Raw genomic sequence first — 14,350 nt, forward strand, 5'->3', positions numbered from 1 at the left:
ATGTAGGTGGGACCTAAAAGTGAGACTAAGAGACATTGATAAGAGTGTGGTGGTTACAGGGGGAGGGGGGAGAGGGAGAGGGAAAGGGGGAGGGGGAGGGGCACAAAGAAAACTAGATAGAAGGTGACAGAGGACAATCTGACTTTGGGTGATGGGTATGCAACATAATTGAATGACAAGATAACCTGGACATGTTATCTTGAATATATGTATCCTGATTTATTGATGTCGCCCCATTAAAAAAATAAAATTATAAAAAAATAATAATAATAAAATAAAAATAAATAAATAAATAAAAATACATTTTTCAAAATAAAATAGTCATAACATATTAGGTACATGTAAGGTAAGAAACTGATTATAGTACATGAATATATACCAAATATTATTCTGTTTAACTGCTTATAAACAATATAAAGAATAACTTGCTTTTATTGTTCATATAGTTACACTACCCACAAATTCACTATTTCTGGTGTTCTTTCTTCCCTTGTGTAGATTAAAATTTCCATCTGTATTGTTTTCCTTTTGCCTATACTACTTTCTCTAATATTTCTTGTAGTACACATATGTTGGAGACTATTTCTCCCAATTTTTTAACTCATATACGGTCTTTATTTTATCTTTATGTTTGCTAGAATTTTTTAGTATCCCTTTTATAGATAAATGGCCTTTCCTTAAAAAGTGAACAAACTTAAGTTTTTGTTAAAAAAAATTTTCAGATGTTATTATCATTATTACTAAATTTGTATTATTTATCTCGTTATTTAGCATTATTTATTTATTTAATTTATTATTTAATTATTTAAATTCAGTTGTTATTAAGGAAAATAAAATACCCGGCCCTGATGAAGTGACCAGAACCAAGCTTGGCCACATGATTCACACCTTAACTTTGTTCCTAGGGTAGTGCCTGCTAAGCATTCTTTGAATTTTTCATCCATTCCATGGTTCTGAGTTTCACTGAACAGATTTTTTCACACACCAACTCCACCTTTACAGAACAAGAATAGGCCAACAGCCCTGGCCTGTTGGCTCAGTGGTAGAGCATTGGCCTGGCGTGCGGAAGTCCCGGGTTCAATTCCCGGCCAGGGCACACAGGAGAAGCGCCCATCTGCTTCTCTACCCCTCCCCCTCTCCTTCCTCTCTGTCTCTCTCTTCCCTTCCTGCAGCAAGGCTCCATTGGAGCAAAGATGGCCTGGGCGCTGGGGATGGTTCCTTGGCCTCTGCCTCAGGCGCTGGAGTGGCTCTGGTTGCAAAAGAGCGACGCCCCAGAGGGGCAGAGCATCGCCCTCTGGTGGGCGTGCCGGGTGGATCCCGGTTGGGCGCATGCTGGAGTCTGTCTGACTGTCTCTCCCCATTTCCAGCTTCAGAAAAATATAAATAAATAAATAAATAAATAAATAAATAAATAAATAAAAAGTAAAGAATAGGCCAACAGCCTCATATGTTTCCTGGGACCTTGCTCGCATTGTCTGGAAGGTATTGAGCTGAGATAGTTTGAATCCACTTCCCAGTGAGAAAAAATTCAAAGAACTTAACAATGTTTTATTCCAAAGGCCAGATTATCTTTCAGGTCTCCATATACTATGAACTTAACATTTTTATTATCAAGATGTTTGTTCCAATTAATTGCAAAATCAAAAGAGCTTCCCCAAGAAACTAGTCCTTTCATGAACTGTCTGAAGAATTCATCCCAAGAACCATAGCTTGAAGTACTGGGGACATAATTATGGAAATGGAAAAAAGATATTGCCTTATCTTTAGGATTTAAAATATCACTAATATCTTGGCTTTATTCTTGAAGATGGACTCAAGTAATTTCTCATAATAGAAGCGAGTTGCCAAAATCCTTGACAATGGAAACTGTTTCATTCTCTGATATTTTTCTGAGTCCCCACATTCAAGAACTGGGAATTCTGGATATTCACTAATGATGTGAAGAATCCAATTTGAACCAAACTTTGGACAATGTGCTAGCACTATGTCATACTTCTGGTTTCAAAGGTGTCCAAAGCTTGGAAGGAAGGTTTCTGAGCTGCACATGATGACTGGGTAAAGAATGCCCATTTCCCAGTTTGGTTAACTGGAGTTTTACAGAGCTAAGTAGAGTCAGTTGAGGACCTGGGACTGGAATTGCCGGCTGAGTTTCCTGGCAAAAAAGCAACTGCAGCAAGGTCTTTTTTAGAGGCTTCAGGTTTAGTTAATGCCACTGCAATCTTGGTGCTCTTTATCTGCTACAAGAAACAAGGCCCCAGAACTTTTAACTTGAGGATCCCAGACAGGTTGGCTAGCTGCTCTTCCTCCAAGGTGATCATGAGAGAATTGACAGCAAACTTTGCAGGTAGTGTTACTGTGGAGATCACTGCTGCCCTTGTACTTGTAAGAATATCTTGTTTCAATAAACATGAAAGCACATGAATATGTGGTATTTTAATTTTATAAAATATTTATAGTAATTAATTTTTGAGAATCATTGTTGAAAATAAAATAACAATTAGAATTTCAAAATTAAAACTTTTACATTCTATGTTCTCACTGTTCACTTTGTTGAGTTCTTATTTTAATTTTGTACGTAGGCACTTCAGTGTCTTCCTGTTTGTTTTTCTTAATGTTTAATAATCACAATTGCTAAAAATATTCAAAAGTTGAAGTTTTTACCACCCTACTTATTGAATATTTTGATTAAAGATTTTTAATGAATTGTGAGCAAAATACAATAAACTCTTATAAGACTTATTTATAAAATATGTAATACACTTATTAGACACATAAGTTGAATATTTTAAGAATCTGATATCATAAACAGCAAAGAGAAAAAGCATGTTCTATGTTACAGTATGTTTATAATTCAGTCACTATGTTTATATTTAAAAATATTTTTGTCTTATCAATTAAAGCAGCTAATTTCTTCAGTAGTTGACTGTAGCTTATTTGAATATAATTAAGAATTATATGTTCAGAAAAGCTAATTCCAGCCCTGGCTGCCTGGCTTAGCAATATAGTGTCAGCTCAACATGTATATGTCTCAGGTTAGATTCCCAGTCAGGGCACACAGGAGAAGTGACCATCTCCTTCTCCACCTCTCTCCTTCTCCATCTCCCTTTTCTATTTTTATCTCTCACTTCCCCTCCCTCAGCCATGACTCAGTTGGAACAAGTTGGCCCCAGGTGCTAAGGATGGCTCCATGGCTTCACCTCAGGCACTAAAATAGCTCGGACGCAGCACAATGGAGCAAGGGCCCCAGATGGCCAGAGCATTGCCCCCTAGTGGGCTTGCTGGGTGGATCTCAGTGAAGGCACATGTGGAAGTCTGTCTCTCTGTCTCCCTGCTAATCACTTAAGAAAAATAATAAAATAAAATAAAAAATAGAAAAGCCAATTCCAAGTTCATTTTTAATCCATTGATTTCTTCATTTAGCAAGAACATTACTTTTACCAGTATATTTTAGCCCACCAAAATGTGCACTCCTATTATCACCACAAAACAAATAAATTTACCTTGAATGTTAAACTTTTTTACAGTTTAAAATAGCAATCACAATAATTTCAAATGTTTCATCTTTAACAGAGTGAACTTCTAGATAGACATATGATTGCGTGTCTCAGAAGAAAAACATGAATTATTATTAGAATTACCTGACTTTCTATTTGATTTCTACTTCCAAATTCTATTGACTTCTATTCCACTGACCTTGATACAAAACCAGCATCTTTTAACATTGTGAAGCTATTCCTCTGATGACACCAAATATAATAATAGTTGTACACATGCTCAAAAAAATTGGCATCAAGAAGAGCAAAGCAAAACAGTACAACTACAATTCAATCTATCTAGATGTACCTTCTGCAACTGCATATGATAAATTATTGCCTTTATGCATTGTCCTCTTAAAATAAATTATAATATTTTTAGTAGGTACCAATGCTATTTTGGTGTTGTATCTGTGTCTTTTGATTTTTATGTGACCATAAATATTACCACAACACCCATGATGATGAATGTAAACATTTACAGGTATCATGTACAAATTGCACAATCAACATCAACTTTCTTGAAATTCAGAAATTCAGCTCATAATATTTAATTGAACATGCTCTTTCATTCTTAAATTTATTGTCAAAAAATTTTAATTGAAAATAAAATGTTTGTCAAAGAATAAATAAATATGTACTTGTATATTTACACCTTATGATAAATGACAAAACCGTAGTAGTATTTATGCTCAGATTGTTCTCTATATGTCCTAGAGAACATACTATATATTATAATAAATATTAATATTATAAGTAACAATATTCTGTACTGAAATACAGTTCAATACATTGAACCTATAATTTTACATTCTCCAAACTGTTTCTACCAACTTGAGAATTGGTGGCTTCAAGTTTCTAACAGGCCTCAGCTCAGGCCATGGCACAATGGCTTGTACTCAATGGCTACTAAGGACAACAGGACTATTTTTCCCATCACCAGCTATGATCATCTTAGGCAGAGAACTAATTTTCTTTTCAATGTCCTTGTCTACGGAATGGAAGTTCTCTCCAGCATCAGAATGCAATGAGTTAATTAGATGAATATCAAGACTATTGCACTAGATACACTCAATAATGGTCCAGTGAGAAGAAGAGGCTAATATGTAGAATGGATCTATATGTACTACAGTTATATCTAATAATAATTGCAAGAGCTGAATTTAGAGAGAGTATTAAAATTCAGCAGGAATATATTTTTGTTATTGCTAATAATTACCTCTTTATTTGAACTTTCAGGTTCCTTCTTAACAACTTAAATCTCAATGATACACTAATGTTTCAATACAAGTTGGAAAATAAAATACCGTTAGCCTTGGAGTAAAGAGAGTTGAAGAAGAAAAATAAAAAGAACATGTAAACAAGAGAAGAAACTGGGACTAAGACAATAAGGAGAGACTCAAGAGAAGAAACTAACCTCTCATTAGTGTCTATCCATTAACAGCTTGATCATAGAGCCAATGGAAATACAAACTTTACTTTGGATTTTCCATATTTTTATCAAAGAGTAGCTTCACAAATGAAATACCAATATATTTATGATGGATGACTTTTTTCAAAAAGAATTTTTCTCAGGGGTTTGGCAATTATTCATTACAAAAATAGCGGGAGATTTAAACTGTGACAGCTGATCACAAACTGAGACCCCAAAGCATAGGAAATTGATAGAGATTATATTTTCCAAGTGTTTAAATTAAAATATGTCTGTTTTTTAATACAACAAAAGCTTATTTATGGAATTCTGACTTGTATGTAATCTTTTATTGGTCCCAGGGACTATATTACAAAGCAGTGCTTTAAGTAGTATTACCTAAATATAGTTATAAATATAACTAAAAAATCTTAACTATATACCTCATTTGTACCTCTCATTGGGAAAAGGAATTCATCCACAAAATATTTTACTTTAATATCAATAAGGAGGCATTTGTGTATTTTTTTATTGTACTTATTATTGCTCATTCAGAAATACGCCTTACAAAGTAATAGAAATAAGAATTTGTGAATGTTGAGATTCCAAGATGGCAGCGGAGTCAGCACACATACAAACTTCCACCTTCCAGGGCCAAAATGAATTACAAATTAATTTAAGGACAATTATCATGAAAAACAAACTTTGCACTGAAAAAACAGGACTCAAAAACCAAGGAGCACAAAAGAAACCATACCGAGACTGGTAGGAAGTGAAGGGATGCAGTGGGGGCTTCCTCGCTTCTAGGAGTGAGGGATGGCTGAGGGTCAAGAGGAACTCTTACTGCAGGGAGAGAGACCCTGGGAGGCGGTGGTCCTCAGCCCCAGGACAAGAGCCCCATCCTAAAGATCCAGGGACTGGAGGAGATAGCCTGACATCATTGAGTGGGGGGAAGAGCATAATTTCTGTCTGTAGGAAACGACTTGCATAAAAGTGGATGCAACCTTAAAGGCCCAGTGCAGAGAATCTCACTCACAGCCACTTGCCTGGGGCTCAGGGGTTGAAAAAGGCTGAGAGGACTGGTCTTGCATGAGGAGAGTGGGGGGATCAAGGCCAAGGGACACAAACGGTGATGGGGAGAAGAATGCCTGTACTGATTCATTCTCCAATACTGAGGTGGCCATATGCAGGGGAAGGAGCACTCCCTTCTTGCAGCACAAGCCTAGCGTAAGGCCAATTGATCCAATTCCAGAAAGCTCTCCAGCTCTAATCAGCATGAAAGGCCATTCAGAAAGGAGGAAGTAAAAGAGAGGGGCAGTGACTCAGGTTTCTGGGAGACCTGAGCTACACTTCCCCTTCTGGGACAGAGAATGTGCCCCACCCCCAGAAAGTAACTGGGCAGATCACACTTTCTGGTTCTCTGAGGTCACACCCACCACATTCCTATGGACTTACCATACAGGAAAAAAAAGGCCTGGATAGAGTTTCAACTGGGGCCAAAGAGCAAGATATGCCTACTACCCCATCCTAATGACAGAAGTTCCCTGCTGGGCTCAGCAAAAAAACAGCAGGGAAAATAAGACTTTTATGCAGCTCTTCTTGTTAGAGAATTAAAATCTGAGCAACCAGCAGAGGCTGAGGTATTAAACCCTGGATTAGGGGCTGCATTCTCCGTACCAACCTCAGCTGTCCTAACCCAGCAAGCCTGCAATTAGCACACAGAAAAATGGGAACACAGAGAAATGCAATTCAAGTAAACCAACAAGAGAAATCCCCAGAAAAAGAACTGAATGAGATGGAAGTAACCAAAGTACTGGATTCAGAGTTTAAAATAATGATTATTAGGATACTTAAGGATCTTAGAGCTACAATGGATGGACATAATGAGCACCTAAATAAAGAAATTGCAAGCATCAAAAAGGACATTGAAATCATAAAAAGAATCAGTCAGAAATGACAATTACAATATCAGAAATAAATACTACACTAGAAAGAATAAACAGCAGGCTGGATGAAGCTGAGGACTGAATCAGTGACTTAGAGGACAAGATAAATGAAAACACAGAAACAGAGCAGCAAAAAGAAAAGAGGATCAAAAAGTCTGAGGAAACTCTAAGAGAGCTCTGTGAAAACAAGAAGAAAAATAACATTCACATCATAGGGGTTCCTGAAGGAGAAGAGAAAGAACAAGAGATAGAGAACCTGTTTGAAGAAATCATAGCCAAAAACTTCCTTAAATTGATAAAGGAAAAAGTAACACAAGTTCAAGAAGCACAGACAGTCCCATTAAAGAGGAAGATAAAGAGACCTACACCAAGATACATCATAATTAAAATACCAAAGTTAAGAGATAAAGAAAGAATACTAAAAGCTGAAAGAGAAAAGCAGTCAATCACCTACAAAGGAGCCCCCATAAGAATGATTTTTGACTTTTCAACAGAAACACTTGAGGCCAGAAGGGAATGGTAAGAAATATTCAAAGTAATGCAAAACAAGAGCCTACAACCAAGACTTCTTTATCCAGCAAGAATATCATTTAAAATTGAAGGAGTAATAAAAAGCTTCTCAGACAAAAAAAAAAAACTTAAGGAATTCATTACAACCAAACCAATGCTGCAGGAAATGTTAAGAGGACTGCTGTAAATAGAACAAAGGCAAAAATAAAAAATGTAGAAAAAGCGGATTGTCAATTTAAAGAATAAAATGGCAATAAACAACTACATATCAATAATAAACTTAAATGTAAATGGATTAAATTTTCCAATCAAAAGACATGGATAAGAAAAAAGGACCAGTACATATGCTGTCTACAAGAAACCCACCTCCGAACAAAAAATACAAATAGATGAAAAGTGAAGGGATGGAAAAAAATATTTCATGCAAATGAAAATGAAAAAAAAAACTAGGGTAGCTATACTTATATCTGAAAAAATAGACTTTAAAACAAAGGCTATAGTAAGGGATAAAGAAGGTCACTACATAATGATAAAGGGAGCAATCAACAGGAAGATATAATCATTAAATATATCTATGCACCTAATATAGGAGCACCTAAATATATAAAGCAGATTTTGATGGACATAAAGGGCAAGATCAACAGTAATACTATAATAGTAGAAGATTTTAATACCCTAATAACATCAATGGATAAATCCTCAAAAAAGAAAATCAACAAAGAAACAGCAGCCTAAAAGGACACACTAGATCAACTGGATTTAATACATATCTTCAGAACTTTTCATTCTAAAGCAGCAGAATATACATTCTTTTCAAGTGCTCATGGTACGTTCTCTAGGATAGACCACATGTTAGGACACAAAATGAGTCTCAATAAATTTAAGAAGATTGAAATCATATCAAGCATCTTCTCTGACCACAATGTAATGAAACTAGAAATGAAATACAATAGAAAAACTGAAAAACATTCAAACACTTGGAAACTAAATAGCATGTGATTAAATAACAATCTCATTAAATAAATGAGAACAAGGAAGAAATAAAAAGTTTCCTTGAAACAAATGAAAATGAACATACAACAACTTAAAATTTATTGAAAACAGCAAAAGCAGTCCTGAGAGGAAAGTTCATAGTGTTACAGACATACCTTGAGAAGCAAGAAAAAGCTCAAATAAACAACTTAACACTGCATTTAAAAGAATTAGAAATAGAACAAATAAAGCCCAGAGGAAGTAGAAGGAAGGAAATAATAAAGATCAGAGGGGAAATAAATGACACAGAGGATAAAAAACCAATACAGAAGATCAATGAAACCAAGAGCTGGTTCTCTGTAAAGTTAAACAACACTGATGGACCTTTAACCAGACACAAAGAAAAAAAGAGAGGATTCAAATAAATAAAATTAGAAATGAAAGTGCAGAAGTAACAACTGATACAGCAGAAATACAAAGGATTATAAGAAAATACTATGAAGAACTGTATGCCAAAATATTAAACAATCTAGGTGAAATGGACAAATTCCTTGAAACATATAATCTTTCAAAAAATCAATCTGGAAGAATCAGAAAACCTAAACAGACTGATTACAGCAGATGAGATAGAAAGTTTTCAAAACACAACAAACAAAAGTCCTGGCCAGATGGCTTCACAGGCGAATTCTATTAAATATTCAAAGGAGAACTAACTCCTATCCTTCTCAAGCTATTTCAGAAAATTCAAAAGGAGGGAAGACTTCTAAACTCCTTTTATGAAGTGAGCATAATCCTCATATTAGCAAACCGGATCCAGCAATACATGAAAAAAATCATACAACATGATCAAGTGGAATTTATTCTGGGGAGGCAAGGCAAGAAAAATCACATGATAATATCAATAGATGCAGGAAAAGCATTTGATAAAATCCAGCACCCATTTATGATCAAAACTCTCAGCAAAATGGGAATACAGGGAACATTCCTCAACCAACATGATGACACTTCCATGGCCAACATCATGATCAATGAGCAAAAATTAAAAGTAATTTCCTTAAGATCAGGAACAAGGTAGGGGTGCCCCTTTTCACCACTCTTATTCAACCTAGTTCTGGAAGTCCAAGCCACAGCAATGAGACAAGAAGAAGAAATAAAAGGCATTCAAATTGGAAAAGAAGTAAAACTACCATTATTTGCTGATGATTGATATTGTATATAGAAACCCTAATGTCTCAGTCAGAAAACTACTGGACCTGATAAATGAATTCAGCAAGGTGGCAGGATATAAAATTAATATTCAGAAATCAGAGGCATTTTTATACACTAATAACAGTCAGAAAGAGAAATCAAGTAAACAATCCCCTTCACTATTGCAACAGAAAAAAATAAATACCTAGGAGTAAATTTAACCAAGGAGATTAAAGACTTGTACTTGGAAAATTATAAAACATTGATAAAAGAAATCAGGAAGATACAAATAAGTGGAAGCATATACCGTGTTCATGGATAGGAAGAACAAACATCATTAAAATGTCTATATTACCCAAAGCAATTTATAAATTCAATGCAATTCTTATTAAATTACCAATAGCATACTTCAAAGATATAGAACACATATTCCAAAAATTTATATGGAACCAAAAAAGAACACAAATAGCCACAGCAATCTTGAAAAAGAAGAATAAAGTGGGTGGTATCACACTTCCTGATATCAAGTTATACTACAAGGCCATTGTACTCAAAACGGCCTGGTACTGGCATAAGAACAGGCATATAGATCAATGGAACAGAACAGAGAACCCAGAAATAAACCCACAGCTTTATGGACAATTGATACTTGACAAAGAAGGTAAGAGCATACAATGGAGTAAAGACAGCCTCTTTAACAAATAGTGTTGAGAAAATTGGACAGTTACCTTAAAAAAAAATAGACCACCAACTTACACCACTCATTAAAATAAACTCAGAATGGATAAAATACTTAAATATAAGTCTTGAAATCATAATTATCTTGGAAGAAAACATAAGCAGTAAGCTCTTCGACATCTCTTGCAGCAATATATTTGCTGATTTATCTCCACAGGCAAGTGAAATAAAGGGCAGGGTGCACAAATGGGACTATATCAAACTAAAAGCTTTTGCACAGCTAAAGACAATATGAACAAACAAAAAGACAAACCACACAATGGGATATGGGAGATCATATTTGACAATACAGTTGATAAGGGATTAATAATCAAAATTTATAAAGAACTTATAAAACTCAACACCAGGAAGGTAAACAATCCAATACAAAATGGGCAAAAAAATAACTGAACAGACACTTCTCCAAAGGGGACATACAGGTGGCCAATAGGCATATGACAAAATGTTCAACATCACTAATCATTAGAGAAATGCAAATTAAAACCACAATGAGATACCATCTCACACCTGTCAGAATGGTGCTCTTTAACAAAATAGCACATAATAAATGCTGGAGAGGGTGTGGAGAAAAGTGAACCCTTCTGCACTGCTGGTGGGAATGCAGACTGGTGCAGCCACTGTAAAAAACAGTATGGAGATTCCTCAAAAAATTAAAAATGGAACTGCCCTTTGACCCAGCTATCCCACTTTTAGGAATATATCTTAAGAATACCAAATCACTGATTCAAAAGAAGAAATTCACCCCCATGTTTATTGCAGTATTGTTTACAATAACCAACATCTGGAAACAGCCCAAGTGTCCATCAGTGAATGAGTGGATTAAAAAGCAGTGGTACTGCCCTGGCCGGTTGGCTCAGCAGTAGAGTGTCGGCCTGGCGTGCGGGGGACCGGGTTTGATTCCCGGCCAGGGCACATAGGAGAAGCGCCCATTTGCTTCTCCACCTCCCTCCCCTCCTTCCTCTCTCTCTCTTCCCCTCCCGCAGCCGAGGCTCCATTGGAGCAAAGATGGCCCGGGCGCTGGGGATGGCTCCTTGGCCTCTGCCCCAGGTGCTAGAGTGGCTCTGGTCGTGGCAGAGTGACGCCCTGGAGGGGCAGAGCATCGCCCCCTGGTGGGCAGAGTGTCGCCCCTGGTGGGCGTGCCTGGTGGATCCCGGTCGGGCGCATGCAGGAGTCTGTCTGACTGTCTCTCCCCGTTTCCAGCTTCAGAAAAATACAAAAAAAATAAAAATAAAAAAAAAATTTTAAAAAAAAAGCAGTTGTACTTATTCACAATGAAATAGTATGCGGCCATGAAAGAGAAGGCAATCTTACTTTTTGTGACAACTTGGATGTACCTGGAAACTATTATGCTATGTGAAATAAACCAGGCAGAGAAAGAAAAATATCATATAGCCTCACTCATTTGAGGAATCTAATGAACGATGTGAAATGAGGAATGGAATAGAGGCAAAGGCAGGATAAAATGGACCAGAGGGAAAGCAGTCGGAAGGAAAGGGAATGAGATGATGGGATCAGAGAAGGGAAAGAGATTAGTGAAATTATATATACATAACACAGCATTATAAAGAGCAGGACTGCAAATCCTTGAGGGTGAGGGGAAGGTGTTAGGGGGTGGGAGAAAGGGGGATGTCGAGAGAAACAAGGGGTTGGGGGAAAAATATATTAGGTGGAATATTTGAATCTATGTAAACACAATAAATTTAAATCAATAAAAATTTTAAAATAAGAATTTGTGAATGTCTTTAGAAACCATATTTGCTCTAATAATTCCCACAATGCAACAGTTTTACAAAATAAATTTAAAATAAATATTTATATCAAGTTTATAAAAATACAAAAACTTTACTTGTGTACAAAAAAAAAAGTGCAAGCCCTGAAAACTCAGATCATGAAGAAAACATTTCCTACCCTGATAAGTGTTATGTGCAGCCCAGGTGATAACTATTGCAAAGGCACTGTGCTGTCTTTCAGCTTCTCTGTATTTATAAAGACAAATAACATAATACAAACAAGGTGCTTTGAGCTCCTAGAAAAGATCTGGCATATACATTTTATCTATTTGTAGCCACTACTCTACAATTTCTTTTACTATCCCAGATTTCTCAAAACATATATTTCAGCAACTTTTACCTACTTAAACTATAGTCAAAGCCTCAACTCAAGTGCCTCTTTTTATCCTTTTATCTCTAAAGGATAGGAGAAAAAACAAATACAAAGTCCAACAAAAATGCTATCTTTTAAATGGACATTATGATTCCTTCTGAGTGACTAAATAAAGCTGAAAATAATTTTCTCTCTTAAAAAGTATTTTATTTTTCAAGCTTAAATCATGGTAAAAACTAATGTTTCTTTTTTATTTATTTTATTTTATTTATTCATTTTTAGAGAGGAGAGAGAGAGAGACAGAGAGGGAGAGAGAGGAGACAGAGAGACAGAGAGAGAGAGAGAGAAGGGGGAGAAGCTGGAAGCATCAACTCCCATATGTGCCTTAACCAGGCAAGCCCAGGGTTTCGAACCGGCGACCTCAGCACTTCCAGGTCTATGCTTTATCCACTGCACCACCACAGGTCAAGCAAAAACTAATGTTTTAAAGTATCACCACCCAATTTGATAAAGGTCAGTACCTGTGTTGTGTTTCTCTTGGTGTTCTAATTTTGGACAGAGAACTGATCTTGATCATAGAGAGTATTTATTATTTGTATATCATAATAATTAAGCCATTAGATTTCTTTGCAAATAGGATGAAAGGAGTCACTTTTTCCACCAAAAGTTATTGAATTACTTGAATATTTTTTTCAAAGGTTTATTTTCAGATGAATTTGAGCATTTATAAGTTGGAAGAATCTTAGGAAGTAAATTTGCTAGCATACACTGCCAACTCTCACTGCTCAGTTCAAAGCAGTGGTTTGCATTAATAATCTAAGTTGTAATGAGACACAACAAGCTTCACCCAGTACCTGGTTACTTAATAATTAGAAAAAGTCAGGACAGGCAATATGGCAGAGATCCCCAGCATGCAGAGGCCCCATGACTACACTGTAAACATGTGTGGTCAGGAGACTCAAGGCTGGATGTATACAGACCACCTCCATCTCAAGAAAACATAGACAGTAAGTTCCCTTCAGTATTCATGCAATTCTAGTCACATCGCCCCCTCAGGACTTGCTGTCATTCTCTAGGAGCTCCTGCTCACCAACTGCTGTACTCGGGCTATTACTGCTTACTAAATAAGCTACCCCAGGATGAGGTATAAGCACTTGGTAGATATATGCCACTTATTATGAACCTGGTATACTTCTATAATGCCTTGAATTAGAGTCAAAGAAGGATTTAATTCAGCATCAAATTCTCAAGTGTTTCAGATGTTAGAGGAAACATAACAGACCACCTATTAACCAGCTCCTTCCGCAGATTGAAAACACAAGCAAAATAAATGTCTAAGGCCCTGAGACATATTTTCTTTTTCTACTTCCAATCATTCTCAATTCATATGGCCTTTAACTTTCTTCAGGTGCATGTCCATCCCTACCACTCATTTACAATAACCCAAAAGATTCCTTGAGTTACAACGTCAGATTCAGAAGACTATTCTCCAACTAAAGCATATCAATAAATTCTAATTACTTATGTACTTTTCAATATCTCATAAGAAGGCCAAATTCATTAACAAGTTTTAAAACACTTTATGTCCTTTTAATAGAATTTCCTTTTTCTAATTATAAAATGATTACAAGTTAACTGTAAGAACCCGGGCTATAAAAAGGACATGTAGAAGAGAAGGAGAGTAAGAAGCAATCTCACACTCTAAAGAAAGCCAGTACAGCAGTTTCAGTAATGAAAGTAGTAGCTTGACTGTGTTAGGAAGAGGCATCTTTGAATAGTATTAATGGAGAGAAGACCAAAAGGTGGAATGAGCTAGGGTGGAGTGTTATTGCTGGTCCTGCCCACACCCATCTGAAGGGGACTCACATCTCAATCTCTGGAACTTGAGTATCCATGCTCCATACTAAGGGCAGAAATCACACGGCTGTGCTGGAGTCTCAGAGCCACCT

General features: G+C 36.2%; 1 pseudogene; it reads right to left on the bottom strand.

Annotated features, from left to right (window-relative positions):
• LOC136388442 (sulfotransferase 6B1-like) overlaps positions 1–6,128 on the bottom strand; it is a 123,774-nt pseudogene extending 117,646 nt beyond the window's left edge.
• Positions 6,129–14,350: the final 8,222 nt, after the last annotated feature.

This window comes from Saccopteryx leptura, chromosome 1 (genome assembly GCF_036850995.1).
Source record: "Saccopteryx leptura isolate mSacLep1 chromosome 1, mSacLep1_pri_phased_curated, whole genome shotgun sequence".
Classification (NCBI taxonomy): domain Eukaryota; kingdom Metazoa; phylum Chordata; class Mammalia; order Chiroptera; family Emballonuridae; genus Saccopteryx; species Saccopteryx leptura.